Source organism: Perca fluviatilis, chromosome 22 (genome assembly GCF_010015445.1).
Source record: "Perca fluviatilis chromosome 22, GENO_Pfluv_1.0, whole genome shotgun sequence".
Taxonomy (NCBI): Eukaryota; Metazoa; Chordata; class Actinopteri; order Perciformes; family Percidae; genus Perca; species Perca fluviatilis.
In genome coordinates, this window is record NC_053133.1 from 20,271,732 (window position 1) to 20,299,719 (window position 27,988).

Genomic DNA, 27,988 nt, shown 5'->3' on the forward strand with positions numbered 1-27,988 from the left:
TGTATTTGCAGCGTGTTTGTGTATTTGGTTGTGTTGTGTGTATTTGCAGCGCGTTTGCTAAATGCTGTGCATGTGTTGTCAAATTTATGAAGATGTTTTCTTAACATTTGCTTGTGTTTTGTCTAGTTGCGTGTGTTTCATGAAGTTGCAGTGCGTTTGCCCCTGTCGGCCACCGTACGTAACTGACATTAATAACAACAACAATAGGGTGCATCTGTCAGGACAACCACAGTAGAAGGAACATGTTGTGGATAAACTAGATTCTCTGTCAAGTGAAGTAAGTAATTCCACTTAATTCCTGCATGATGTTTAACAGTATATTGCATGTATATAATGTATATCATGTCATTCTGATTTGTTAAGTCAATACCAGTTTAAGTGCTATTGAGGCCTATTGTCATTATGTGACTGTGAGTTGTGTGCATGTGATGTTTGTATTGCCATAACTGTATGCAGCCTATATTTCTATACAAAGTTTCAATAGGAATATCTCCAACTATAATATACTTACCCACAAACGAATGTTCAAACTCAAACTGAACTTGCTCAAAAGTTCCTCAGAACTGCTCCAAAATAAAGTGAATCCCAGATAAAAACAAACCCCACAATGTCATTGTCAAGCAGCAATTGCTTTTAAGGCAGTGACATGTGCTCTCTACGGGGACACAAGCAGCCTGGATGAGTGTGCGCAGAAGTTGTCAACCATCCAGATAAATCCTCTCAGAGCTCCATGCTGCTTATACCACCCAGAAGGATCTGGCCCGGAGGTTCGTCAAGGACAGCCAGAGGCAGATTCAAAACTGGCCCTCAGCCCTGTTTTTTCCCAAAGGTGGTTGTCTTCTGTGGCTTCACTTCTGTTCCTCTCTCTCTCTCTCTCTCTCTGTGTGTGTGATGTGCGTGCCCATTTGGTGTAGCTGCAAGTAGGGCAGAGATAGTCTGTCATGCGTTTCCGCCTATCTGGACTTGGTTTAAACAGAGCGGAAAGTGAAAGCACTGCTCAGAGTGGGCTGTGGGGGGGGGGAGGTATGGGACAGCCCACCTGGAGTTAATATAAAAAGTTTAACGCTCATGCGCAACATGAAGGGTCCTGCAGGATCACAGCCTGCCACAGCCACTTAGAGGCTACATTTGTCACGAGCAACGGCAGGCAGCGTTATCTGTTGGAGAGTACTTTGCTGCACCAGTTTGTATCAATCAGCTTGTCCTGACAGCAGCAAAAGACAGGAAGAAAAACAAATTCCAACCTTTCAAAAAAAGTGCACGTGATATCAGCAGTCATCAAAGATAGGTACAGTTTTCAATCTACTTTCTTATCAAGTGTTTCTTTCCCAAAAACGTATCTGTCTGTTAATTATTTTAATACCTAAAATACTTCAGAATCTGATGCAAAGATGGAAGCCTATTTGTTACTTGAAATGAAATGCCTAACATAGACTCATAACTCCATAGTAATCACATTTCCTGTGCAGTAATCTTTAGCAGTAATCGTAGTGTTTAAGTAGGTTTTTAAAGAGCAATAAAGCCTCACTTTTACATCTGTAACCATGTCTTGTGAGTGTTCTTGGAATCTGCGTTATAGCCTACTGATATGTAATGCATTTCTCAGACAAAGACACAAAACAAAATGCAGAGCCTGGCACTGCTTAGCTGCATGTCGTTATGTGTTATGTGAAATAAACCAGAATACAATTAAGATGACAAGCTTCCAAAATGATAAATGCTGATGCTCCTGCTCCATTGCTTTATCCATTTGTCTTTCTTTGTAAATTGTAAAATTAATTTTTTGCTTTGATATTCTCACCCCTCTCCATCAAATGCAACTAGAGGACACAGGGGCAATTCATACTGTTTAGTTTTACTCCTACATTGTATTTGGGTTGCGCTTTCACCACCCAGCTACGTCTGATAAAAAAAAAAAAAAAACAGCTGACTAAATTAAATACAATGCATACTACAATGCATGTTGTAATATTACAACATGCTGAAGTTTAGGCAGAACGCTTAAAGCCATTTTATTTCTATGCTTAAATCATATCAAATCCTTTCCCCTTCACTAAGCCCTTAGTTACTGTTGCTACATCTGTCAAGCATTCCCTTCGAGCTGAACACAGAACGCAGTTTACCATGACAACGGTGGTAGATTTAACCATGGATTTAACACTGAAAATGTGTAGTAATTTTTACACATTGGTCTTTGATTTCACACAGAAGTGAACAAAAGCTTTTTCCTACTGTTTATCCTGAACATACACATATTCTTACTACTCTTATAATGTTGCCACACTGCACATAGCTGTACATACTGTACATATCTGTCTATATGGTTCATACAGAATATCCATTTTTTTTTTTTTATTATTATATATTCTGCTCATACACTGCATATATCTATCCTATTCTTTCTACTATTATAATGCCACTGCTACTACATTGCACATATCTGTACATGCTGTTCATACACTGTTCATATTACATAGCCATATTCATTCTGCTCTCATGACACTGCAATATATTTCTTGTCCAGCCTCTGCACAACCTGTCTATAACTGAATATCACATTGCACTTTTCTACTTTTTTTTGCACTTCTGGTTGGACGCAAACTGCATTTCGTTGTCTTTGTACTTGTACTCTGCACAATGACAATAAAGTTGAATCTGATCTAATCTAATCTAATCTAATTAATCTTTTGTTGTGAAGCCGTGCTCTGTCATTGTCGGCTGAATGGACAAATGTTGCTCGCGTATTTTATCAGCTTTAATGCTAAAACTCAAATTCAAAACTCAAAATGAATGCACAGAGCCCGGGAGGTGTCACTGAGAGGGAAAACCTGGATTACTCAGTGACATGTGAACATAATTGGTAAGATTTATATCCAATGCATTACAGACTAAATTACAGAGCACAGTGAAAGAGGCTAAACTCAATAAGGCAACATGAAAGGTGGAACAGGGTGGCGTGCTGTGCCTGGTAACGGTTGCTCAATTCCCTAATTTAATTTTTAACTATGTTTTGCTGTTCTTGAACATATCTATGTTTATGTATAGGCCTACATTTGCCATGTTTTATAGTTTGACTGCAGTCAGTGTGGATGGTAAATAGAAGGGTGCAGAGAAACCTATAACAACAAATACAATTTATGACTTCCTAAAATGACTGTGGAACAAACACAATTTTAGACTTTGCTTTTAAGCAGGTATCAGAATGCACCTTAACTTCCTTATTCACATAGGTACAACCAACCTGAGCAACTGAGACTTCTTTGTGGTTTATAGTAGATGACATGTCCACTTTATACTGCTGTGGAAGCCCCCCCCCCCCATCTTGTAATACTTACACACATGCACACACAGACAGCTTCCTGCTACCCATGCGGAAACAAGCTTGTCATCTTTAATTTCAAAACTTCTTATCAACATTTTTATTTAAATTACCCCAAACCCACTCATGATGCACATGTGCAGATAGACAGATACACACCAGCTCTCCCTCTCTGTAATTCATCCCCCCCCCCCCTCTCTTTCTCTCTTACTTCTGTCAACGCAGTCTGACATCAGAATGAATCTGAAAAGTTGCTATTCTTTGCCAATTAGCATGCAGGAGAGACACCATCTTTTTTGCATGTGAATAAACAGCTATTAAAATTATCATCAGAATCTGTAAAAGGATGAAACACTAAACAGTCACACCGATTGCCACTTTCTAAACCCATTTTAAAGAGCAGATATTTGAATAACCCAGTGTTTTATTTTGTACCTCATGACAATAGGTACTTTAGGCAGCCGGGTGACGGACTGAACAGCGATAACCTTAAACTGGATGACCCGGGTTCAACTCCTCATGTTGGCAACTATCCGTCCTGCTGCTGAAGCACTGCATGTTGGAGCAAAACACCAGCTTCAGCATGTTGTACAGAATCACCATTTTCATCCTTCGTTAGCACGAGTGTGCTCTTACAGCCAGTGGTGGGGGAAGTATTCACATGTTTTATTCACACTATAAAAATAGTCTATTACAGATAAAATGTGTGCATTGAAAATGTTACTTATTATACTCATGCATCAATGTGGAAGCACAATTTTACTGTTGCAGTGGAGGTGGAGCGGATTTTTGACTGTTTTGGATAGGACTGCAACTAAATTATTTTTTTATTGTAGATTAATGTGCTGATTATTTTCTCCATTAATTGATTGATTGGCTTGTAAAAAAAAACGGTCAGAATAAAGTAACTAAAGCTCTCAAATAAATATAGTGGAGTAAAAAGTACAATATTTAAAGTAGTAAAGTAGCAGGAAAAGAAAATACTCAACCTTCAATTTGTACTTAAGTACAGTACTTAAGTAAATGTAGTTAGTTACATTCCAACACTGTTTATGGACAATTCTCTTTAAACATTTAGGATAACTGAAGAAAATAAAAAGCTTAACCTGTTATGATTTATATATAAGTATATATATATTAGGGGGCGCCTGGCTAGCTCACCTGGTAGAGCGTGTGCCCACATGCGGAGGCTCAGTCCTCGGCCCAGAGGCTGTGGGTTCGGTTCCGACCTGTGGCCCTTTGCTACATGTCATTCCCTCTCTCTCTCCCCTTTCAAGTCTAAGCTATCCTATCAACAAGGAAGGCTTAAAAATGCTACACACAAAAAAAGAAAAATATAGTTTATTAGATATGTATATATTCCCTTTTTACCTAAACTTGCTACTTCTACATTGCTATTTCTGAAGCTCATCAATAAATACCATGTGGACGTGATGCCCTGTAGTCAAATTCAAACCAATTCATCCTCATTACTCGCCAAAAACCAAACCAAGTTGAATGAATAGTGTGCACACACCAACCAGAGATTCTTCACTTAATCACAGCATTTAATAAATGCATTTACTGAATTGGAAAGCATCTATAAATAATTGATCAACAGTTATGAATAAACACAAGACTATTTTCTGAAGAAGATGCAGTGTGATTGCTGGGGCATGATGGTCTTTGCATGAAAAGCTGCAAATAGAGGAGCATCTGACACGGAATGAGCTGTAGGATTGGTGTTAATTCGGGTGAAAGAAAGGAAGAAAGAGTAAACAAAAATAAGTTGATGTGTGTAAGCAGTGAAAGGAGTTGAAGTGTCAGTTGAAATTGTAAGCAAAGAGTTTAAGTAACTACTGTATGTATAAATGTGGGGAACCTTGTTGTAAACGGGTATCCAAAACCTCTGGCGTCTGTTAACCAACCTGTTACCTGCAGCTTTACTTTGTTAAACTTCTGCCTCATTTCAACTGCATCGTTCGGCTGGACTCGACTCAACCTTAACTCACTTTTAGCACCAGGTGCTTTCCTGTGTTTTGTTTTTCCTCTGCAGATCAGTTTAGGGGATTCTTAGCTGATCACTGATAGACATCAACTTTAACGCGACACTCGCTGGATCCTTTCATCGGCAATGATGTCTGCACTTGTACACCGTAGTATACGATAATTGTGGTCGCTATTAATGGTAGCTTGGCTATTTGCATGTCTTGCAAGCGATGATTCTAGTGACGGATCTCTTTGACCAACCAGTGGTCTGAACTCAAGGTTTTAACTCGGCCTTCGCCTCAGCTCGCTAGGAACCTCGACCGAGGTGGACTCGGTACCAGGTAACAGGTACTATCCACAACTTTTGCTGATGGAAAATCAAAAAACAGTAAGTCGAGTTGAGTAGAGCCGTGCCGTACCATGCAGTGGAAATGCAGCATTTGTCTGGTTGCTGTTTGGCGCTGACAGATAGTGTAGAACTTTTTGGCTGAAATCAGCTGCCTGCTGCAGCCACAAACGATGATGGCTTGAGACTAAACCACAGCAATGAAGTTGTACACTGGAAAACCAAAACAATCAGCTGCAAGATGCTAAAATGCTAAAAGCTGAGATGAACTGCAGCGTCAGGGGATATATATGCAGGGTGCAATTTGCCTGGTGGGATGCGTGGGATTTCCACCTTTCTGGTCTACATATCCCTGCCTAGAAGTATTTTAAACTAAGTAAAGCTCTGTAACGTGAATAGTGTCATAGAACGATAAAATCCGAGTGGCAGTTGCTGGTTTTATTTCGCCGCTACAGAGCTCCGTGACGCCGGCTACCAGCGGCAGTTGTTTAGCTGTGACTTTTTCATAGGTGACTGTGAGCCGGGTACAGGCACCGCCAGATGACGCTCCTTTCAGGGGCCATGGTAGTTGAGTTTAGCCAGAAAAAGTGAGCGTCATGCGGCAATGACAGTTAAGTTCAGGCACTTAAACGACTCGTTAAATTTAGGAAAAAGATCGTATTTGGATTTAAAAACTCCAGAGGAAGTAACGAGCGTTTCCTGGGTATTGTGAACTCCGCTCTCCGGCCTGAAAGCGCTGTGTTTTATGTTGACACCACATTGTGTGAGAATATTTTCCATTGGATATTGAAGTGAATAAGTGTTTTGGCATGGCCGGCCGACTGGCACTACTGTATGTGCATGATATTGGAAGGGGGATTTAATTCTTGCATGTTTTGTTGTGCATGATCAAAAAACATCCCCTCTCCCCCCCTCTGCTTTCTTCACAAATCGCACCCTGTATATACAGTATGTGTGGGTTGATCACTACAAGTGACTCCTTTATGATGGGAATTGTTGGCTTGTACATATTTTCAACTGAAGCTTAGTGAGTTTTCTGAGTGAAGTGGACATTTTTCAAATTTTCTCTGCACGGCTCCCGAGCTGGGAAACTGCTCCTCATATATCAGACGACAAAGACAAACAGCTGGTGATGCTTTTGTCTGGTTTTAGACATCGACTCGTCAAAAAACTGAGGAAGTGTTGATGATGGAAAGACTTGAAGCAGCAGCCCTGGTAAACTGCCCGGCTTTCCGTCAAACAAAGTCCCCTCCAATATGTCTGCTGCTCTGAATTTTGAAATTCAGACATCAGTATGCCTGTGGGACACAAACACGATGATGACTGCAGTGTCAAACACTAGAGTGTCGGGTCTGTGGTCTCAGCCAGTGATAATGAAGTGTTATTAGCTCGGCTAACATGCGCTCTCTAACCGCCGACATAAGCCGCTCTCTAACTGAAATCCTTAACAGCACATGATCAGAAGGCCTCCATTTTGGCATGTCATGTGAATAATGACTCATTGGCAACATTCATGACACTTCTGTGATCATAGCAGGATACTGCACTCTCCCTCCCTCTCAGTTCTTACGGGAGATTGCTATAGTGTGACTTCTGTATCCACTTCACTAATGTTGGATTGTGGGATTCAGCGTGAATTACATTAGCGCCACCGCACATTCTGTGGCATTATTCACCGGCCCAAATGAATCTATGAGCTGTGAAATCATTCAAGGGGTGTAATGATAAGCTATCACAGGTCTGTTCCAGCTTTTGTAGCAATAAAACACACTGATAGAGTTAACACAGTGAATATGCTGACAGTTTGAAATCTAAAAAGCTGCAATAGCAGAGTTAGGATGCTTTGCACTTCTTTTTCTCCTCCTCATTCATATTATTATATCATATTATATATATTTCTTCGAAGCCAGTGGACACTTTTATTAAACCCCAAAAGCACCCAAAGGATGCCCATGTCTGTAATGAATAACGGATATTTAATTTTACATTATGCTGACAACTTTCTATATTTATTTGGCACAATAATGGCATGTGGGCAGCTATTGGGAAAGTGTTCACAAAGCAATTATGCTTTTAAATCATTTTCATTCACAGATTATTACCAGAAAGTTGCAGCAACTCATTACAAAATAAGCAGCTTTGGAAGTTGTAGGGGTTGACTGATACTGCAGATGAATCTGAGATAGAAAGGGGGTTGAAATGTAACAAAATCCATTCATGGAAGTACTGAAGAACTGGAACTTTACTTGAGTATTTTAAACGTTATAAATGTTGCCACAAACATAATGTAAGAACACTTAGTTGTATTTACATTCCAGTTATTAGCCTCAATGCAAAACTGTATCCCTGACACTAAATTGCACCCAAGGCGATTGTAGTCCTGTATGGCAGAGCTGGATTCAAAGATAGAAGACAAGACATACAATGTACGAGACGAAGAAAAGGGAAACATACGTTTAAAAGTACAGCCAATTGCATACTTCATAACAATGATATGAAAAACATCAGGGAACTGCTGTCACACCAAAAAAAGGAGTTTATCAAACTAAAATAAAACAATCAGGAGGTTTGTGTGTAAAACTGCATAATATAGGCTGTCCGTTTCTGTTTAAAATTACAAAAGTGGTTTAAAATGCATGTTTTTTTTGGGTATAGACAGTGTCTAATTCTGTTTTTTGTTTTACAATGGTCCACAGATATATCAGTCATATACTAGATAAGGTAAGCTAGAACTTTATTTATCTTAAGGGAAATTGTTCCATCCATCCATCCATCCATCCATCCATCCATCCATCCATCCATCCATTAGCTATACCTTCTTATATAGACAATGCCAAGATATACAAGGTAAACGGTAAGGATCATAAGTTGGTCATATCTCAAGTTGCTTCTTGGTTAGTTGCTGGCATACCTGGAGTTAAAAAAAAAAAAGTTATATAACATATAATATAATATAATGTTTATAATGATATAAACTGCCACCAACCAAATACAATCAACACCCAAAACTCAAAGCTACAAAACAATGTGTCTATCCTTATATTGAACAACATAAGTATTTTTCCAATAATGTCACCTCACAGTATGATTTCCCTATGGGTGCTTAGGAGCTGAGGCACCTTTATCTTTAATTACAAGTTTTGAGCAGTGCAATCCCTGACAGAGATTGCTTTACAGTGAAACATTTGTCAACACTGAGTCAGATTTAATTAGAATGAAAAGATGGTTAAACAGGGTCAAAATTGCAAATGGTCCCAATTTGGATGCCAGAGCTTCTCTCTGTGACTTATGTGACTGATACCCCAGGTGATTCATAAGCCTGTTGCCGAGCTCTGTATCGCCTACCCATCATTCTTTTCACATGTCCCTCCCTCTTCTCCTCCCCCTTCCCTCCCCCGTGCTTTATAGGTGGCTCATTGCTGTCACCACACACTGTCTGTGGGGGAAACTGACTGCCACGCAGGTCTCTGGTATCTCAGCGCCCATCTGTCATCAGCAGTCCAGCTCGGTTCCACACACTGTGTCCAGGGAACATCAGGCGTGGGCTGGCAGCCCCGCCTGGTGCCTTGATGACTTCAGTGTACGCTCGCAGTTACAGAACATTGGATTTGTGTCAAGTCCGGCAGCAGGTTTTAGCAGATATCAGCTGTAATCTTTGTGTGTCCGTGTGGAGTCACTGTTTGTGGGTTTTTTCAGCCTCAGCAGTTATCATGTACTGCATGATAGGATGTGACTGCAGGCCTCCATTCACATGACATAAATATGATGGATGCATGACACGATGACTACTGTACAGTATATAGACAGTACTTTTAGGAATTATTAGGGATGTTAATTATTTAAATGTAGCTAATCCTGGCAACATTATTTTTCTTATTGCTGTACATCAAAGTCTTGACATCAAAAAATTGACATTTAGCCTATTCTAAAAAAGGAGCAGATCATCAGAGTTGTCCCTCATGTATATATTACATTTAGCTGTGGTTAAAGGTAACTTAAAAACAATTTATAATGTACTTTACCTAATTTTCCAATTTTGTCTGCTTTATACTCAAGATTATTTCTTTTGGGCTTTTCCACCTCTAATTTTTGACAGGACAGCTAGGTGAGAAAGGGAAGAGAGAGAGCGGGAAGACATGCAGGAAACTTGTCACAAGTCGGATTTGAACCCTGGACCTCTGCGTCAAGGCACAAACCTCTCAGTACACGTGCACCTGCCCCACCACTGAACCAACCCGGCCTCACTTTATACTTATTTAAGTATTGCACTTTTGCCCCACTATATTTATTTGGTAGTATATGGTTATATGATCAGCTTAGGGCGGCTGTGGCTCAGTGGTAGAGAGGTCGCCTGCCAATCGGAAGGCTGGTGGTTAGATCCCTGGCCCTATGGTCCCATGTCAAAGTGTCCTTGGGCAAGACACTGAACCCAGAGTTATACATTGGAGTGTGAATGTTTATCTGATGAGCAGGTGGCACCTTGTACTGCAGCCTCAGCCACAGTGTATGAATGTGTGTGAATGGTTCCTGTACTATGTAAAAGCGTTTTGAGTAGTCATTAAGACTAGAAAAGCTCTATATAAAAACAGTCTGTGCTTATAAAATACATTATAATTATACCCAACAATATACAAATTGCATTAAAAATTAAAATTTGCTCTATTATACCAGGTATAACTTTAAAAAAGGCTATTTACGTACATTTCATACATAATTAGAATAATCCAATAATCTACCCATATACCATATTAAGTACATTTTGCAAATATATTGCAATATTTATGTACTTCAAAGCTAAATTTGTAATTAGACTTGTAATTAAGTATTTTTGGAGAGGATAATGGGGCAAGTGCTGCCACCTGCTGGAAGCAGGAAAAAGTGTGGTTGTAATGCTAGGCTACTGAGTAACTTAGAAAGGTATATCATTTTTGGTAAATGCATGACATAAAACATCCTCGGTTGCTGCTGCTATTTATCATTATTTACAATTAAAAATCAGTGCCTACATGTGCCTTCAGTGTGGGAAAACCATAGATATAGAACAATATATCTATGGGAAAACAACAATGCGCATGCTCAAAGCTGATTGCCTGTCAGCTGCAATCTGATTGGCTGTTTGCCAGTGTTGTCGTTGTTTGCTGGTAGACCGCTTTTCCTTTCAAAGATGATAGTAACTGTGGTCACCATGAACGATCTGGCACACATTTGAAAGTCTGTCTTTTTCTAGAAAAGTAAAAGATTAAACATCTCGGTGCCCACCAGCCGCGGGATATTGTTATAAACCAAACCTCTGATAAAAATGATCAGATTGAACGTGAAGTGGTTCTCCAGGTCAAAACGGTTAACTGCTAGCTAGCTAGCTTGTCAGAGAAGACGCTTCTTATTTTGCTTCCCGTGTGTGTTATTTGGAGAGGATGGTATCTGGTTAAGAATATAGGCTTTTAGGACCTCAAGCATCTTTCTGAGATAATTAAAAAAAAACAAAAGCAGCAGGATAACGCCGTAAAGTTGGACTTGCTCGGCAGAACATTCTTGGCTAACGTTAACGCTAGCTACCCAAGCTGACAGCGCTTAAACTGGGGATTGAGCAGTTTAACAGCACGCTGAGGAGAACAGGTATGTACCCAGTTGGATTTATTACCTTGTGATGATAATATGTATGGAAATGTGAAATAGCGCATTATGTCAAATTATAAAATGTTATGGTTATTTGCATCTGTCCAAAGTTGTTGTTGCCCCACCATTTTTTTTCATTAAGCATAAACGTAACTACTTTTCATACTTACATTTTCTGACAATGTTTGTGTACTTTAAAGCATATTTTGGATCTGAATGCCTTCTTTACCACTGATATTTAGGATATTTACTACTATGTACAGTAGGTTTCTCAATTATTATATCACTAGCTGTGCTTGGGGACCTGGGGATAGCAACAGCCTAAATATTATTTATGATATTTAAAAACATTTTTTATCACCTGGATACTTCCATGAGTTTTCCTAATTGTATAGCTTACGTCTAAAAAGTTGTTAAATACAAGTATTATCATATGCTCTGTATCTGTGATCAGTGTTGATAGTACTTTTTTAATTTGTTTGTGCATAGTCCATATTACATAAAAAAAAGTATTTCCTTAGTTGGTGTATTAACAATACTTTATGGGCATTTATTTTGTCAGCTTCATCACAGCTGAGTTTGTGGCAAAGGGAAGGGTTACCAGTTTGAAAAACTTGTGTATGTATTAGTAAGGTCAGGGAAAAAGAAAGGAAGTTGGTTGATTTTGTAATTGTTGTGTACTTTTGCACATACAGTGATGAGGTCTGTGGGAAATGTACAGCCAATGTCAACTAAATGCAAGGGTTAATGAGAAAGTAAGTCTTAAGCCACTGAGTGTCATGCTTCTGTACGGAGTAAATTAACCTCAAAGACACATTTTAGGACCGTCTCAGTTTATGGTAAGACATAGTGTGTATCCCTGTTTCGCTACAGTAAGTGCTGAGCGTGTGATTCTATCAAAGTCCCACTTCCAGTGGTTTCAGCCTTTTTAAATCACTCGCTAACCCAGATTTGGTCTCCACTGAATTCCAACCCAGATCTGGTGTCTCGGCTAGCCACAGCACAGAACGCTGAGTGGGTGATTTATCAGTTCTTGAAGTGGCGGGAATCTAAATGATTCATTGCTCAACTCATTTTCATTTTTTTTTTTTTTGATTAATGTCCCTGCTTGTGTCACTGTCACTGCTGCTGTCTCGGTTGCTGACTCTTCTACTCTCTTTTCCTCTCTTTTTGTCCCTTTTGCTTTATGTCTCTTTCCCTTCAGAGGTCATGACAGGGAGGTGTCATTTAAGGTTTGATGGGTAATCCTAATGTATGCCAACGTTCTGGAAAGCCTCATGTGATCTCTAGGAGCACTTACGACTGATCAGAAGCTGGAGGTATGTGACGTTTACGCCTTCACATTACTGACACACGTCAGTCCTAGCATGTATTCATGGTGGCATGAACGTGAACATGCACTCACACAAACACACATGCACAGGATCGTGTCAAACTGATTTAATGCACTGGCCGAAGCTTTGCAAATGCAAGTTATTGCTTATTCACTCTTCCGTAAAGAATAAAGAATGTGCCCGATGAATAAAACATTTGAGAATAAACACAAATATTGATTTAAATATAACTCTATGAATACGCTATAGATTTCTTTTGAGATTTTGTCACCTTCCTTTCCCTTTAACCATTATTCCGTAATCACTGACGTTGGCATATTTCTCAATCTCTTTTTTTTTCATTTCACCCGTTTGCTATCTGCAAAAAAATGGATTGGGCTATTACCATCATGCATTCAGGAAACGCAGACTGGGGATATAAATTGGTCAAATGCAAACAAGTGGAATCCGCTGATCCTAAATGTGAGTCACTAAGTCGAGAATTTTGGGCCTTGAAATGTCTGACAGCTTAAATCACTGTCACTCTGGGCAATGGTGCAGAGAGAAACCGGAAGGGAGGGAGATGGAAAGAGAAGGAAACCGAGAAAGAAATAATGAGTTTTTCTGTTGTAGTCTATCTGTAGGGCCACAAAGGCCACAGTAAATATGAACAGCATTTAAATGTAAGCCTGTCATCTGTGGCTCTATGCCAGATGACCACATTTTGGCTTCATGCCTTTTTCATGAGCCCCCAGTTGATAGAAATTCATAATCCTGATCTGCATTCTCTGATCAAAAGCTCTCCTGAAATGTGCAAACAGATTGTCACCCTGTCTGGAACAGAGATGTTTCACTTTTAAAGAGTGCGGGTAAAACCACTGCGGGACACAGGCCCTTTTTCTGGTATGAAAATGATACTTGAAAGGCGAGATAAAATATTCACCAGAGAGAAATATGGGGAGATAGCGCATAGCCTTGAGCAAGCTGGGCTCCTGCTGCGAGGTGCAGGGCGAGAGAGAGAGAGAGAGAGAGAGAGAGAGAGAGAGAGAGAGAGAGAGAGAGAGAGAGAGAGAGAGAGAGAGAGAGAGAGAGAGAGAGAGAGAGAGAGAGAGAGAGAGAGAGAGAGAGAGAGAGAGAGATGGGGAGAAATTCGGAATAATGGAAAATGAGAGAGAATGTAAAAAGAGAGTTATAGAAGAGCAGATAAAGAAAGAATGACCAGTAGGTACTTAACACCTCAAAACTGTAAATCGGACTCGGTGCCTATTAAATTTTACTTTGTCTGGAAAGGTCACATCTGCTCAAAAAATGGTTTTAAAGCTCAGAAAAAGAGTCTTAACACATCCCTAAACCAATTTATATTTGGCTAAACTGCAAAGTCGAGCAATTTTCTCCTAAATGCAGCAAAACTACAAGAAAAAAAAATGACACTAATTTTCCGTCTGAAATTTGTCCCCACACTCCTCAAGAGTGTCAGAGACAGATACTTTCAAGAGATCATTAGATCACGGGAGAAAAGCATGATTTATCGATTCAGGACATAAAATTCTAGGTCGCCATTGATTAGCAGACAAGGGCTTTTTGCTTTCCTCTCTGTCATTGCAAGACCCGGGCTTTATTTTTAGGCGAGGGCTGATCGATAGGAGGCTGCTTTGTGCGAGGCTCTGTGGCGTTGCGCCTCCCTGTGGAGCCTGTGTAGGTCAGACCAAAGCACTCTGAAAGGTTGAACCATTGATGGGAATCAATGGATGGGAAATGTCAACTAACATGGCTTTTTACCACAACTGAGGACACTTTCTATATTGTTTCAACTGCTATCCAAACTTTTTATATTTTTCATCTCTTAACTCCTGCTGGATATAAATCTAGGACAGCTGGCTTAAGGAATACAAATAGTTGTGACATTTTCAACCCATGTTGATAAGAGTGTTTTGTTGGTTTGTTTGTGTCAGCTGGCACTTTTGATTGCCTTATCCGGCTTCGCAGGTTTCGGTTTTTGCGAATATGTGCTAATTCTCTTTCCCTTAATTACTCTGAACAAAAGCCTCTTGTGGATAGCTGTTGTAAATTAGCTTTTCGCTACAAACACTAAACACAGTTCACCTGGTCCTCGTCCATACGTAAATGTATCTTACAATTCTAATGCTACTGTGATGTCTGTATCAAATACACTAAACTAAACTAACATCACAATTATTTTGCAAATTCATGGGACGTTGTTTATGAATAATTTAGTTTTGCGGATTCACTGGCATAGTGTCAGGGGGATAAGGGGGGTTGCGAGGGATGGGGTTGCACCTGGGCCCGGGGGCAGCAGTTTCTGAACTTAAATGCACAACAATTCAGTAAAATTGAGTCCTCGTCCATACGTAAATGTATCTTACAATTCTAATGCTACTGTGATGTCTGTATCAAATACACTAAACTAAACTAACATCACAATTATTTTGCAAATTCATGGGACGTTGTTTATGAATAATTTAGTTTTGCGCATTCACTGGCATAGTGTCAGGGGGATAAGGGGGGTTGCGAGGGATGGGGTTGCACCTGGGCCCGGGGGCAGCAGTTTCTGAACTTAAATGCACAACAATTCAGTAAAATTGAGTATGACATCATTATGAATCATGGTTGGGATTAGCATGTTTGTAGCTCAGCAAAGGTAAAGAGGGTTGCATCTGCCTTGATCACTGATTTATTGCACCACCTGGCAAGTGACCCAAATCAAACACGCCCACAATGTAGCATGAGCAAGAGATGCATGCTGGGTCTAGCTAAGCTAATATGCTCATAGTGGATCCTCTGGTGGTAACTTCTACATTTGCTTAGTAATTTGTAGCTTCAGTGAGGTGTGATTGTTGTAACTCACTGTACAGAGGAGGATGTCAACAACCACGGTTGCCTAGAAATTGTGTGTGTGTGTGTGTTACACAGCATGTGGTGTCCATAGCTCTTTTGTGTATTGTTGGGTAATTTTTGTGACCAGCAACAAAGGTCCCAGGCCAGAACGGAACCCGAGGCGTTGCAGTTATATGGCATGCGCTTTAACCACTTGGCTACCAAGGCGCTTCATAACGGTACATTTTAATTGACCTACTTTTTATTTTATCTGAGCGTACACCAGTACTTTTACTTTTACTTGAGTAAAATGTCTTTAAAGTTACGATACTTTTACTAGTACTCTTTCCATCCTTGCATGTAACGCATATCAGTCAATTTATGTTTGAAATACAAGTTATAATAATAATAATAATAATAATAATACATATGAGTATTTGTAGAACTAAACTTCATCATATATTCATGTGTATGTGGCCAGAACTATTCTGGCACCAGATTCAGTGTATTCAGATTTGTTATCTACTCTTGTAATTCCCCTAATGATCTATGTGCTGTGATGAGTAACAAATCTGACCAACGCGGTCATGAAATGTTAAAGCACAACATGTTTCACAATTAAACAAATGTTGTGAACAAAGGTGACCTGACGGAGCAATTATCGCTCCACGCTGTTTAAAGCTTCGCTCTCTTGCTCTCTCATTTCTATGTGAGAGTCCACTTATGGAGCGTACATCCACCCACTTATGTTAGCCGCTTGAACTGCTCGATGATTCAGCAGAGTTACACAGTGAAATCACAATCTGTTTTTTGAGAGGCACTCGAAGATCCTTAATTCATTCTGAAATTGGCCCTTATGCATGTGGCTGTTTTTTTTTTTTTTTTTTTAACATTGAGCTGTGACAAATCTTTTGCTTATGGTTTCAAACTGTGTTTAAAGCCGGATATTTGTTTTGTGCAAAATACTCTGGACAGCAAATGATGCAAGTATCAGGAAAATCTGTATCAATCGTATTTATTCCAAGGTTGCTTCATATAAAGGCTTTCATATTCTGCCTGAAACTGTCAGTAGAAATGAACTGATGAGGTTTTCATATTTAATGCATTATTGATTATTGAGGACAACATCACTTACAAACAACCATGAGGAGACTCATGATGCTGGAATGTTAAGCTAATGTTGTGGAGCGTGTTTTTTTTAATTTATTTTTTATTACAGCATGTAAGAGAGGACCATTAACCCAATTAGGACATAAGAAAAAAACCACGTTTGTTTATTCTTATTTTCTCTGAGACATTTCTCTTAGCTTTTCCTCCTTACTTACTCTTTTTACTCAAACCGAGCGGCTTTTAAGGTCCCGTAATTGCAGTTTTGTGTATCTTATAAAAGTAAAGTGTTGTTATTTTTTCTCTCCAACTAGCCTATGTTCTGACCAAAATGTTAAATTATCAACATTCCAATCATTCACGTTGGTGTACGGTGCGTATACTGTAAACTGATAATTACACCCATGCCAACGTTGTTTCACTGTTGCAGCTTTCTCCACCACCCCAACCTCCTCCTGTAGTCTATGTATTGGTGATTCAGCTAAGCTTTTTATTTTCAGGTATGTTTTCCGGGGATTAACTCTATCACAGAATCCTAGGATTTTTTGAGAGCTCCCTCAAACAGGAGAGCCTTTTCTGCCAAATCTGACTGTATAAACATTTGCTAAAAATGGTCAATCACTAGACTGGGTAAACCCCGCCCAATCTGCCGGCGATTTGATTTTGCCCTGCAGCTCAGGCTGGAAACCTGTACGTTTAGCTATCCTGCTTCCGTTCACAATTTTGCGGGAACCAATCACAAACTGGCTTATCCACCTGCCGCGCTATTGGTGGGTTGAACACGATGGCGATAGAGAAGCGACCAAGCAGCTTCTTGTTTACATTAGGGCTGCTCCCTCTTAGTCGATCAGTCGACTAATCGGTCGTTTTGGTCTTAGTCAGCCCTAGTTTACATTCAACAAGCCGGCCACCGAAACGCAGCATTCCATGGCAGCATGGCAGCAACCCGTTGATGCCGCTGTCGCTGCTACGTCCCCCGGATCATTGGTCTGATTTGTTGAAGGACTACCCAATTGCGTACAGAGTCATTTGAACTGTGCCCGTTGATCACGCCTCTTGTGCAGAGAAAATACAGAGCAGACTCCCCAGACTAATGTTCAATCTTAAAAGATTGAGCTTGGTTTGGTGATAGCCAGACTAGTCAATCACAGTACTTGGTGTAATTCTCACTCATCACTGTTAGGCCTTGTCTCTCTGGGGCACACACAAAGTGTTTGAATTAGGTTGAACATGCAAACGCGCCACATCGTCGCTTTCTGTCTGACCACAAAGTATGTATTACACGGTGTTAAAGGTCTCATGACATGGTGCTCTTTGGATGCTTTTATATAGACCTTAGTGGTCCCCTAATACTGTATCTGAAGTCTCTTTCCCGAAATTCAGCCTTGGTGCAGAATTACAGCCGCTAGAGCCAGTCCCACAATGAGCTTTCCTTAGGATGTGCCATTTCTGTGTCTGTAGCTATTGAGGAGGAGAGAGGGTGGGGGGGGGGGTGTGGCCTTGACCAACTGCCACTTTGCTCGTTTGAAAGCCATGATGTCTCTCTCTCATGAGTGGGCCAAATTCTCTGGGCGGGCAAAGTAGAGAAAGGGGAGGTAACCTTGCTCCTTATGACCTCATAAGGAGAAGATTCCAGATCGGCCCATCTGAGCTTTCATTTTCTCAAAAGCAGAGCAATTGAGCCCTAGGCATCCTGGGCTCGGTTTACATCTATCACCATTTCTAGCCACTGGGGGACCATAGGCAGGCTGGGGGAATGCATATTAATGTTAAAAAACCTCATAAAGTGAAATTTTCATGCCATGAATGACAGCGAAGAGTGAAGAAGGCAATACAGGGTTTCCTTTAGGATTTTTTTTTAGCAGTGGGGGCAGGTCCGAACACCTGCACATGCAATTTAGCTAGCAGGTGAAGAATACAAACAACGGAAATCACCAGTTAACTTAATTTAAATTTGCAAGACCAGGCTTAAATGAACAGACAACGTAAGTTATACGCTTTTACAGTTTTAAAGGATGTACACACACAATCTCAACTGGCTTATCATCCAGACAGCGCCTCTTTTTCCTTTCTCCCTTTTTCTGCGTGTATCCACGCTATTCTCCGACATACACTCTAACAATGCAGCCCTATTTCTGATATCGTGGGGGGGGCAGAAATGTTGCCGTGGGGGGCCGCGACGGTCAAATCAACATAGAGGAAAGACTGCAATATATGAAATCTGCTGTAGTATTTGTACAGTGGTTTACAGAATCAGTGGCTCAGGTGCTGGTTTGAGAGAGATAACAGCTGATTATAGCACCATCTACGGTCTAAGCCTGTCAGCCCAGAGTCACCCAGACAGTCTCATCAGGGCTGGTGTCAGCAGGGCCGTGGTGCATGCAGGGTAGCAGCCGGCTGGTCAGGCTGGGGCAGCCGGTTCTCTGACTTACAGCTGAGAACATTGATCCCTGCTACCAAGCCTCCCCGTGCTAATTAGTGGCATTCCTAGGAGCACCGTAGGGCCCAGGGATCCTGCTCCAATTGGACGGCAGAGCTAGTCAGCGGGCTGAGGAGAAATGATAACATACCCAGTTTTCGAGGCCAAGGAGCACACACAAGGGCCAGGCGGATTAGAGCAAAGAACAGTTTTGTTTTGCCAGAAAAGTGAGTTTAACAATCTCGCGGCCAGCTGGTCAACTGTAGTGTACATTAGAGGCTGAATTTTCGGTTTCGGTGCCTGAGGACACGATGACGACAGCATTCAGGCAGCAATGGAAATAATAACAAGCAAGTTTAGAGCGAGCTGGAAAAGAAAAAACAATAGCTTTTTACAGTTATTTCTTTCTGCGCTTGGAAAGTATTTACCTTCCCATGTTTATTGCACTGTGTCACATTCACAGCAAACACAGTGCTTGAAATGTCGGCTATTTCCAGGCTTGCATAATGCGAGAGGAAGATTTCCCCATGTGCTTGTCTGCTAATAGACCTACAGCATGGAGGCAGAATTTGATACACGCACCTCAGGCAGATGAAATGTGAGATCTCTGTTGGTTTTTTTGTGTATTCATGCACACATTTATATATTTTCCAGAAGGGAAACGTTATCTGCAGAAAGGGCAGTTTTACAGTTTGCTGGTGCATAAGGTTATGCATAAAGGAGAAGACTCCCACGTTTCTCTCACTGTCCAAGTGCTGCAGATTCACTGGTAATTTGAACAAATGGCTGTCTTGTCCTTTGATCCGGGATGATCAGTGATTAGTAGAGATGAGAATCTTCACTGATCTCCTGATTCGATTACAATTATCATGTCAGTGATTCAATTCGATTCTATATCTCGATGCATCACGATGCGTCAAATACATTTTTCTATTAAAGCCATGTAGGATATTTAATTCATAGCTTTTCAAACTTCAAAAACTAAACATTCTGCAGTGCTCTAATACTAAATAAATTGGATACATAAAACTACAGCACTGAGCACATGGCACTTCCTGAATGTGCAAAACATAACAGAATATGTAAACAGAAATGTTGTTAGGCCTACATTAAATTGTAAACAGAAATAATAGATTATGAGCCTGCCGATTATCAACGCATTATTCGATGCATCGATTATTTGATTAAATTCAACACCGATTAGTAAGAAGACCACCGTAATGGAGAGAAGTCACGCAATCTTATTCTCAGTCTCTAATTGATGGTATGTAAACAAATGTCTGTATTAAACCTTAAAGTTACAGAGACCCCCAATTACTTGAAGCCAATAAAAAGACCTTAGTGACAGTTAAATATGTGATACTTAATACAAAATTACAGCTTTAATGACCAGATAAGATGTACTGTAGCTGAAAATGTCATTTCTAAATAAAAAATGGCAGCGCTGTTGTGGTAGACTTATGCATTATGCATTTATTTCAGACAACCAACGCAATTCAAACTTTTGTGTTTTGTTCGGGGATAAACACTTGAAATGGCTCCTTGTGTAGAAAATATACTTGAGGGGAAAAAGTTTTGTTTTGCATCTCAGGTGTGTGTGATCACAAAGTGTCACTAATGCGGCATTCACTAAGCACATTAAAAAGGGGGCTTCATTTGATCCCAAAAGCACCACGGTGCTCCCTCAGTACCAGCCCAAAAAATACTGCAGCGAACAAGCAGCAAAACAGCACTCCTGTTCCGCTACTTTTCTCACAAACAAACGTCTGACATTTGCCGTCTTTCACATTGAACATTTCACCTTGTACTGCTGTCAAAGAGTACCTTTTGACTTTCACAGGTAATTCTTGTTTGAGGGCACCTGAAAGGATGATATGAGGAAGAAGGCTTCCAAAAATATCCTGCTTATTTATATCGTATGTTCAAAGCTTCAGATATTGCTCGCTTTATCTAAATATATATATATATTTCTCCTGAGTGGTTAGCTTGAAACTAGATGTGACGTTGTCTCAAATAATAAAGGGGAAATGTAGGAATATCTGAATGTCAATCTGACACATGTAGCATCACGACATCAGTAAGGATAAATGTCCTGTTAAAGCTGTAGTATTCCTGAGACATTTAAAACAGCTGAGTCAGTTGAGCTGAACATGCCTTGTCAGATCAACTCCTTGTTGCAGAGAAAGTCAGACATTTTGTCTTCCGAGATCAGGGTCAACTACGGAACAGATGCCCTGGACGTGGCAGGAAATTTGAATTCTTCAGCAAGGTGGATCTCAGTCTCTGTTCTTTAAAGGTGCCAGTCTTTAATTTTTAAACACAAATATAAAGAATATTAATATAATACAGCAATTGAAGGATTGATTTTAAGCTTTTTTTTTTTAAAGGTGCTCTAAGCGATGTTGAGTGACGTTACTTCTTGTTGACATTCAAAGTATTTTCAAAGAAAACTGAGACTAGCTCGCCCTCCCTCCCTCCTCCTCCTCCTCATCCCGTCCCCTCCCCCTCCCTTCCATGCTTCTGTGCACTAACCCCCAAACCCCCACCCCCAAAATCCTTCCTGTCGGTTATTGGCTGGAACGCTGGAACACTGTTTGTGTATGTTTGGTGGTGCAGGTTGGCCAGTTTGTTTTTGTTGCCGTTTGTGGAGCCTGGGCTGTCTACAGAGACTGTTTTTTTTTTTTTTTTTTTTTTTTAAACAGTGTGTTCAGGGGACACGCAGCTCGCGGATAATGAGGAGATGTTTGCTGTATGTGAAAAATGTTGTAGCCTAAAAAAATGTGTGACATCGCTTAGAGCACCTTTTAAAATTAACAATTGAAAACAGAAGCCTGTTTTATAAACTTAACAGCATAAAAAACATTAAATAGGCACTCCATTGATTTTACACAGGAAGATCAATTTGCTCATGGCTATGAGGAAAGTTGTATAGAGTAATGTCTCCTGTAACCCATTTTCTTAACATAAAGCCTGGATTGTGAACTAGAGCCTTGGAGTTTGAAAGATGAGGGGATTGAAGAAAAAGTTTGTGGTCGGGTTTGTGGTCAGGTGGAGTCACTTTCCGGAGTCTTGTTGCCAAGCAGCAGAGATTTAAGGAGGTGACTGCGCCCATCCCAAGAAATAGTATGGCACTTTGGTTTTTGTATGGATGAAACAAACAAAGCATGATTTGTTAATTAGTGAGCTTCAGAGGCGATGGTAGGCAGTTTTTCTTTTACCGTTTGGACAGAGTCAGGCCAGCTGTTTCCCCCTGCTTTCAGTGTCTGTGCTAAGCTAAGCTAACCGATTGCTAGCTGTAGTTTCATATTCCACGTACAGATGTGGCAAGAACGCAAATCAGCGTAAGTGTAAAACTATACCTTTAACTAATCACCTGTCCAAGTTGCTTTATTATTTGTATCCAGCCCTTTCGAGCTTGACCCAAACTAGGGACTGAAAGTCAGGATATCTCGGCCACTGCATGCATTTTAAACATTCTTCTTTTAATCTGCCTCTTGTCAGTTCCCCAAATTTATGGAAGTGGGATACTAAATTGCTGAGTATCCCTTTAATACCATTAACAACTAGTGTTACTCCAGTGTTTCCCATACATAGGTTATACATGGGTGCCCCGCCCAGGTAGATTGATACCCGCCTAGGCAGATAAAATCCAGATAAAGGTCCAATATGTAATATATGTACTGTAATAAATCCAAAAATGACACCAATGCCTCATCAGATATTAAGGAAACATGTTAAGCTGAAATACTATCTTTTCTGACAACAATGCTAATGTCAGTATTTTTTCTTTTTGAAATGTACATTCTGTGACGGAATTTCTGTTTATGTTTTGGCCTGTGTGTTGTTATCAACGGCCCTGTTTGACAGCCAGGCCGGGTTGCCAGATATACCTGTAAAAACGTAAACCCAGCACGCTACAGCTGTAACGGTAGTACAGCCATGAAAGCAGCAAACAAACGAACGGGATCAACGGAGATAGATTCTAGCTACATGACATTAAAAAAACGGCATGTTTCTAACCTTTCCGTGACCAGAGATGTAACAAACCCCGGATAACTATTGGAGATCTATTTGAAAGACAGCTTAGAGCCCCAAAAGGACACAGAGTTGGCTAATTTACTCCTGAACAGGTAAGCATTAGCTTCGGGCTAATTTATCACAGCTACAAGGGACGGGCATTTTATGTAATTTAAACATTTGTGTACTCACATTGAATTATATAGCTAGAGTACCCAAGTTGGTTACTCGCAAAAACAATTGAGACACAGCCAGTAAAGTGATCCCGACCTGTCCTGGCTAACGACACCATGCTAACCCTGCTAACTGCTAACGTTACCGGAGTAAACAGCTGTTTACAACGTGTACAATGGTGAGTTATTTTAAGCCAAGAGGGGGAGGCTTTGAATTGGGAAGAGAGGACCGTGAGTTTGCAGTGTGTTTAGCAATTGTTGCCGTAATTCTAAGCCGATGAAGTGTGTTCAGTGGGGTGGAAGAGGACGGCAAGGTTGTGCTATTTTTAGCAGTTCCTATCCTGGCGTGTGGAGAGGACGGCGAGGTTGTTGGGTTTTTAGCGGTTCCTACTGTAATTCTAAGCCGAAAAAGTGTGCTGTCAGTTGGGTACAGAGCTCCGCGTGAGCACAGGCTTTTATGACTGTCAATATAGTCAGCATCTAACGTTAGCTACTCCGCTGTCTAACACTGTTGGTTGCTGTGGTCTCTGCCTGGCAACCAACGTGAACTTCGAGTCTGGGCAGCAGGGTGTGGGGGAGATGACTCTCTCCAGTATTTTGAATTTGTACTGCAGTAACTATTTTAAACACTAGCTGTCAGTATTACATATTGGACCTTTAAGTTTTTTTTCCAGTCAACGATGTAATTTTGTAGCAAACAGACAGACACTGCATGAAAAGTAGGATTTCCGTCCCCGTAAACACCTGGAAACGCCCGGAAATCCCCCTAATTTTCGGCAGTTATCGACAATTTACAGGCTGTGAACGTCACAGCTGAACTCTTCACAGCTTCTGCCTGCGATGCCACATCTGGTTGTTTCTACCTGAAGCTCCTGCGTGCTGTCTGGTAATATGTCTCACAGGCAGCTGGAAAACAATTATATGAGAGTGGTATGAATAAAATAAAAATAAAAAAAAACATTAGTCACAGTAAAATTAAACAAGGAAAGATGAAAAAGTAAAAATGACTTACACACAATGGCGTCATTATCAGCGTCATGTAAATCTGGACTTGCAGACAGCTCCGAGCAAATATAGGTCGCGGCCTTGTTATGAGGCGAGGTTAGTCTGTTAAAAAAAAAAAAAAAACTATGGTTAAGATCGGTAACGTATCTATGTCCTTATACAGAAGAATTACAGAGTGTACAGACAACTCTTTTACCAGTTGGCCTGAAATATTCCCATATTTCGGAGGTTTTTGCTCTAACTCTCGGAGTCATCACCCGAGTCCCGCCGCTATTTTTCAAATCGAAGCAGTGAGGGCGGGGGAAGGGGGCGGGGCAGAGTGATAGAGAAACAAAGAGGGGCAGATTAACCAGCAGGGCGCAAACAGCGCACACACTGGTGTGGAGGTGAATTACAGTGAGTTTTAATGGATTACTGGGAAAGCTTAATAATAGGACAATTGAAGTATGGATTATGAGGCCATTTCAGCAGAGCCAACAGCTTCATATGCCATGGACATGTGAATGTGGTGCTGAATTAGGCAGTATTTTAAGAAGAAAAATGGTTGGGACTTTGTCATGCAATGACAAAGCTGATATGCTTTATGTGAAGCACATTCTGGTGTCAGCAGAAAGACTTCTCTTAGAAAACTGTACAGTGGTGCCTCTGTGTCCATTCCACCAGAGAATGTTGGATGAGCAAGACCAAAGAAAGGCCACTGTAGTCATGCCACTATGCTCAGTGGTTGAGCTCTAGGAGACTGTGAATGAATCATGGAATGCACATTTTACCTTTGTGGCAAAGCCTGATTAAAACTAATTGTTGAAATAAATTATTTTGTGTATCTTTTTGACATAACATTGGTCATTGCTAATGACATACACAGCAATTAATCTAGCATACTTTCATTAAATATATCAATTCAAGCTAAAATTGAAGAGTGTACAATTAGGCTATACTGAGTCTGATCTATTTTAAGAGATTTTCTTAAAATGAAGTTAATACCTTTTTAGAAAAATGTCACCTGGGGTAAAACTCCCCCTGTGGCTACCCAGATTTGCATTTGTATTATACAAATGCAAATCTGGGTAGCCACAAAGCTCACAGCATTTTCATTTACATGTTAAAGCCTCCCCTAGAATTATAGGTGGGTCATGGGGGGACAACTGCCAAGCAAGGCCCACGTCAATTTCCAACAATTCACGGCAATTTTCGGTGTTGCCTGTAAATTGCCGTGTGCAGTCGTAAACCTGAAGTTCCACGACAATCTACAGTGCCGCATACTGACGAAAATCCCACTTTTCATGCAGTGAGACCAGCGGCCTACAGCCTCTCCCTCTCCGTGAAGGGCATGTCACAGTGTCAATTCAAGCTCAGAGCCAGGCTTACGTTAGTAGCATGTTAGTAGAAGCACGCTGCTTGTTGTGTTGTGGCTTCCCGTGGGATTAAACTATCCTGATAAACCGTATAAACACCGCGGCCACACCGTAGGTCATTTACCCAGTCTGGTTGTTAACCCTCTCTGCGGCAGTGTGTTCCGCTTAAGCCGATCTATATTTGGAGTTAACCTGAGCTGATCATTGCTAACCGAGCCTTCAGTTCTTCTTCATTCTCTCCGGGCCTGTAGTGTAACATTTCATTGTTACGTGGTCACATCCTACACCACCTACTACCACAAGTAAAGTCTCAACCTATGGGAAACACTCTACTCTCTGTAATAAAAGACCTGTCAACAATTTAGGAGCCAAGGCAGGTACCAATCAGAGATTTTGCTGGCAGTGCGCCCTTTTTTTTTGGCTTACTGATTGTGCCTTTTATCATTAGGTCATCCTGCTGCCCTGTTTGACACAGGCCTTCACGTTTCCAGCTACTCTCCCCACTCTACACATCCTGTGAGTGAAGAACATGTCATCTGAGCGCTTTAAGATTTAAGGCTCCAATTTGGTCATTTCTCCTCTTTGATGACACTCTGACATTATTTCATCCAGCTAGTTCTCAACCAGAGAGGCTTGTCGCGGTTTCTCTGCTGAGTGTCAGAAATAGCAACCAAGAGCACTTCCTCCAATAGGCCTGAATTAGAGACGAGGCATGGAGCCAGCAGGAGAAAGAGAGGCAGGATGCACCTCGATGTTGACAAAATGGAATGATTAAAGCTCTCGGAAACCCACGTTTCATCCCCTAGTTTCAGGCAATTTATGACGGCTCTCATAATACAGACGATGGTGTGTTATCCCAGACGTACCATACACTGCCCAAATTAGCAGTCCTACATCATGCTACCTGTTTATACATTCAAACCACATAGATTGGGCTGTAAAAGTATATCATGTCAGAGAAGAGGCAGACTATAAATGTATGACAGCGCTAGTCTTTGCACCTGCACCTCCTTGCTCTGAGTGTCTGCGAGATGGTAGCAATTTCCTAGATATTTCATGTCGGCTCTGAAACTAGCACTCCCTCCTTTTTATCCTCTGCTAGCAGCGATCCGCTCTCTGCCCATTGTGTGTTTCCAGAGGATGAATATGAAGTTGGCAGATACTGAGCAAGCCTGATTGGTGTCTCGAAGCATTAAGGATTGACCACGGCACAGGTTTCTGCATGTCTGACATTTCAGAGTGACATGAAGCCAGGCCTGTCACACTGATAACGTCCCTTGGGGTGAGGTTGCAAGCGAAACACTGACTTTATTTATTTCTCATTAATCCCACACAGTCAAGGTGGCGGCTGCGTATGGAGATTGTCCCGTTTGCTGTATCTTTGTTCGTTTTCTCTTTGCTATCACAACGTTACACCTTGTATCAAAAGTGCAGCAGTTTTCCGTGACGCTCTTATATTCTACATGCTAGCACCCAACTTTTGAAGTAAGAATGTTGTGATAATGTGTGCAAGTGGAGTATTGTACCAACTGGGAGCGAGGGTTGAGCATAATTGAGGAGAAAAAGGACTGCCGGCCAGTTGGTGGTGGACCCTAGAGTAAAAGCTCATGCTTTTGTCTCCGCTGCCACCTCTAAAAGTAGCATACTCCTTGTTTATGGTTGTGGAGCTTGCAGTTTTAAAATTCCAATGAGGCTCTATCCAATGCTGTCTTTATCAGGCCGGATGATTTAAGTGCATCCAGGGAGCAGGAGACTGCCATCACTGCCTCCCTCACAGAGCAGGTACAGTGTGCCGCAGAGGGCCAGTATCGTAGTAGTGTTCTTGATCTTCAAGCCTCCTCACTGGCTTTTGTGAAAGGGCAGTCTCTAAAGACTGAGGTCATAATGAAATCATTTATTCATAGCTTTTGATCCATATCATTTTAGTTATGGAGTATTATGACAGGCTTTCTCAAGGGCTCTTACACTTTAATGGAATTACTTTTCAGAATGTGTTGCAGTTTTCCTTAATGATAACATCCAAGTCCATTTCTGTCATTTCTTGATTTCTTATAATTCATTTTTAGGATATGAGATACCCATCTGGCTGCTAGCCACAATACTGTACGTGTACGGCCAGATTTAACAGCAAAATGTCTGAATATTGACTGGAACAGTTTATATTTGAATCATCTGGAAGGTTTTTGGAAAGGAGATTAATGGGCCTCATCATTGGCAAGAGCTATGCAGAGATGGTTGTTGGCTTAGAAACAGTGATTTTTATTAATTAAGAATGTGAAATGTGAAGAATTTATTGGTAGCACATTTTAGATTCCTTACTTTATTTACCTTTGCCTTACATCAACAGTGTATGCTCAAATGTGCACTTTAATGACTGTGATCCCTATGAACCAATCAGGGAACCAAAGTAATTGAGGACCAGCAACTCAGTGGTGGAAAGTAACTTAGTCCATTTACTTAAGTACTGTACACAAGTACACATTTGAGGTACTTATACTTGAACATGCCTTTTCAT

At 40.8% G+C, this 27,988-nt stretch overlaps 1 long non-coding RNA gene across 1 annotated transcript in view; it reads left to right on the forward strand.

The window, feature by feature from the left end:
- The first annotated feature begins 10,808 nt into the window (after positions 1 to 10,808).
- LOC120552340 overlaps positions 10,809 to 27,988 on the forward strand; it is a 201,134-nt gene continuing 183,954 nt past the window's right edge. The window contains exons 1-2 of the long non-coding RNA XR_005637988.1: positions 10,809 to 11,249; positions 12,454 to 12,568. This is a non-coding gene — a long non-coding RNA (uncharacterized LOC120552340). The remainder of the gene's footprint in view (positions 11,250 to 12,453; positions 12,569 to 27,988) is intronic.